Source organism: Malurus melanocephalus, unplaced genomic scaffold (assembly GCF_030028575.1).
Source record: "Malurus melanocephalus ecotype Western Australia unplaced genomic scaffold, MMel_1.1 scaffold_24, whole genome shotgun sequence".
Taxonomy (NCBI): Eukaryota; Metazoa; Chordata; class Aves; order Passeriformes; family Maluridae; genus Malurus; species Malurus melanocephalus.
Window position 1 is genome coordinate 3,210,589 of NW_026623256.1, and position 4,047 is coordinate 3,214,635.

Genomic DNA, 4,047 nt, shown 5'->3' on the forward strand with positions numbered 1-4,047 from the left:
GGGCTGTTCGTGAGCCTGCTTCAGGCAGCTGGCGCGGTGGAGATCGCTCTTCCAGCTCCGTCACCGAGGTGACACCCTGCCCTTCTCCTGGCGTTTTTAGTTTTGGTTTAATGTTTTCGTAGCCCGCTCCGGGTGGAGAGCAGCATCCCTCGGGATGGCGCTGCTCCTTGCCTGGKGTGTTTGATGTGCTCAGGGTTTTCCCAGCTGTGTCACGGCGCTGCCCTCAGCCCTTCCCGCAGGCTGGGGCCCGGGGAGAGCCTGGCACAGGGGATGTGCTGAGCCTGTCAGATTCAGGAGACGGGAGCTCACCCTCACACCCCTCACCCTGGCTACAGCAGGATGGGCCTGGCGGGAGGGATCCAGGAGAGCATCCCKCAGCTCACCATGCTGCAAACTGGTTTGTCGGGGAAGGAGCTGGAATTCGTGGCATTCACCTTACAGAAGGCTTGCTTTAACATGGGAAGGGAAGCAAAGGCTGGGAAATTGGGTGTAGTTTTGGGTAATGATAACTTTAAGCCTGGAGCTGAACTTGTTGAGCCAAGCCCAGCAGCCACGAGGAGCAGCAGTCACTGAGAGCAGCTGACTGCAATGCAGTGAGTGGCTCGCAGGCAGTGGATGGTGTGTGARGGGTCATTCTGGTAGATTAAAGATGCCATGTGGTTCCATCACATTCCCAGAGTAGCAGGGTGTTCTAGGGATGTGCTGTGTCCTGGTCCATGCTGCACAGCATCACATCCCACAGTGACTCGGGATCACGAGTGCTTGGGAGGCAGTACATCCTTCTCAAGTGCTCYGTGGGATTTCTCCATTTGCACTTAAATTTCCTTCTGCTGGAGTCAGAAGTGCTTGGCCTCATGCTTCCTGAGTGCTCTTTGCAGTTCACCAAACAGGTCTGGCTCTCCTGAAGGAAGGGTGAGGGATGACAGGTTGGAAAAATTCTGTTCCAGAATCTCTTTGCAATCTGATGTTCATGGAGGTTTATATTTTGGGCAGGCTCAAGTGCTGTCTGCATAAGTCATTGCCTGTGTTAGTGGGGTCTGAGCTGGAGAGCCACCAGAGCTGCACACCCAGCAGTGTCTCATACACCTCAGCTCCCAGTGCCTGTGGGTGCCCAGAGATCTCATGGGCTGTGATGAGAACCAGCAAAATCCACAAGGGCATCAGGTCATGATGTGCTGGAACACACCCTCATTACTATTTTACCTGAGAATTTTGCATCTTTCCCCATTTTCATTTGGCTGGATCTCACCRGCATCATGGCTGATTCATGATTTCATATAATGAAATTTTATCAACACAAAACTCTTCAGTCTGTGRCAGTTTTAGATAATTTTGGGAAATGATCTAAACACAGAGAAGAACCTAGAATAGGCAGAGACAAACTCTTGGGAAGGGGTGTTCAGCTAGGGCCAGTCTGAGGGTATCAAATAACTTGAGTAAGAAAACCAGAACTTACCATTTTTGAGGCAGTAACTGMCAAATCAGGCAGTGAAATGTGAGTGTTTCTTGACAGGAAATTTTACTGCAGCAAATTATCTAGGAGCACTTCAGGAGTGAGTACGTAGGAGAAGAGATCTCAGCATGACCTGGGTAAAGAGCAAAGCTGGTATTGAAAACTCTGGCAGTAAGAGAAATTCCAGGCAATGGAGCAGTTTGAGCATAGCTGAAAGGTTTTTATCTTTAAAGAGTAGAAGTGATTGGTTCTTACTCTCTTCCATAGAAGAGGAACTACCACAATGAACAACTACCATTGGCATCCGTGTGTGGAAGGCGGTGTGTGATCACTGTAAGGAGTTTTGGGGCATTGCTCATCAAAACCTCACTACYTGGAGCTTGGAAGGTTTGATAAAGCATTTTATAAAGTCTCTTGTGAGTGCCCTGGTCTCATGTCTCACCAAAGGTCCAGATAATTTGTGTCCCTTTGAAAGGTTTATGCCAGAAATGAAGTACACAACCTGCCATGGCAGGATAGCAAGGGAGCTGTTATTATAGGCATCAAAGAGGTGGGAAGATGTTTTGGAAACCTGAGCTGAAGAGCAGGTTTAGTGAATGAGATCTCACCCCCAGTGAGGAGCTGCCTGGCCACACCAGTGCCACAGGATTTGGAGGGTCAGGCACACCATGTCCCTCACAGTGTGGCACCCCCAGCAGATCCCTGGTRCCAGAGAAATGCATCCAAGCACCACCTCTGGCTTATTCTGAGTGGGATGTTGGCATRGGTGCTGATAAGGATCTCACTAATGAGACAGAGAAGTCCTTTCCATTTGCTCTGCTGCAGTCAGTTTTAGTCCTGGCTCTCAGGGACCATAGTGTGTGTGACCTGCATATGTGAAGCATCATCTCTTTTTCTTATCTATCGAATCTGTGGTCTTTGGTTGCTGCTAAAGCAACTTTAAAAATGTTTAAAAATAATGAAATAGATTCATTGGTGTGAGAATTACCTGTCAGTTCAAAAAACAAATTTTTAAATTAAATGCCAGGATGTGTTTCCTGCGCTTTGTGTGGGTCTTACCCTGCCATGCTGGTGGGCATCCACAGTCAGTTTAAAATCAGATTGGAAGTTTCAGTGCACAAAGCCTGATTCACAATTTGTGTGCCCTTACACTTCCATCAAACTGAGGTGATGTCTGGGGATAAGCACTGGATGCAGTRTTGGGTGAAGATGATGAAAAGAGCTTGTTGGTGAGCAAATTAATGCAACATTAACAAAGGAATTGGTGTCAGACTTCACTGGTTTTTATGTTCATTCAGTTTATTTGGCTGTTTGTTTATATCCTTGGAGCTTTTTCAGTTCCTTGTGGAAAAGAGCAAAATATACAATCATCATTTAGTTCATTTCTTCAGAAGTGTCCACATTAAACAGTGAGTTAATTCAGTAGAAGTGCATGACATATAGTTTGATATAAATGTATAAACACCAAAACAGAATACAGACTACATATCACATAAGCAACATACACAGTGCAAAAAATTGTCTTCCATCAATACTCTGATAATCTGTATCTTCTGGATACACCACTTTTATTCAGGAATGTGCTTTAGGGGCATAGGGAAAAATTAATGCAAAAGAAATAGAGACACAAAGATACCCCAAAATCTTCCTGGTGATGCYTACACTGATTTTTGTAGGGTGCCACCTCCTCACTGCTGTGCCRTGAAGCACAAGAGCATTGGTGAAAGTTGTACAGGCTCCATGTCTAAGCCCACTGGCATTACCAGTTCAGAGGGGTGAGAAGAACTGTGCTGGAAAATGCTGTGATATTTAAGCCAGTACATCAACTGTAAAAGCATCATTTCCATGCCATGTCTGAGGGCTGGAGCTTGGAGCTCTGGTCAGGGTTGAAGCTCTGTGTGCCCTGCTCTGTGCCCTGGGACACTGCCTGTGCTGGCTGCATCTGCTGGCAGGTCCCAGCTCACAGCCCGTGGGGTCCTGGTGGGCAGCTGGGTCAGGGCTTTCTGCTGTCTTTCCACTGCTGGAAGGATTTCTTGTGACTCTACGATCCCAGCCTGAGTTAGGACAATATGACCTGGCCCTTTTCCTTTGGGACACCTGCTGGAAATGACCCAGACACCCCTTAGTCGCCATGGACCATGATGTGTGCAGCCCCACTCTGTGCTTGATGGATACCACATCAAAGGGAGGCACCTGGATTTATTTGTTGCCTCCTGGTAATATTTGAATACTTGAGAAAATCAGCAAAATCCTTTCAGCCTCTCATTGCTGACCTTACCGGATGGCTCCCACCCAAGGACTTGCATAAATGCCCCCATCCCAGACTGGGTGAGCTGATAAAACTGATTTCACTGGTGCATATGGAGYGACAGATTGCCTCTCCTGGAGTGCATTTCCATCTGTGGCAAAATTACAAATTAATTTGCTGAAATTTTTTGAGCTCTTTGATCAAGGTTACTTAATCTGTGCCATACCATAACTCCTCACAAAACCTCAGCACAGTAATTCTGGCTTATTATTTGCACTGATGTTATCTGTGGAGTGTCATGCAGCATTCTTTACAGCTTTATACAAGCATCCTTAGCAACACCTTT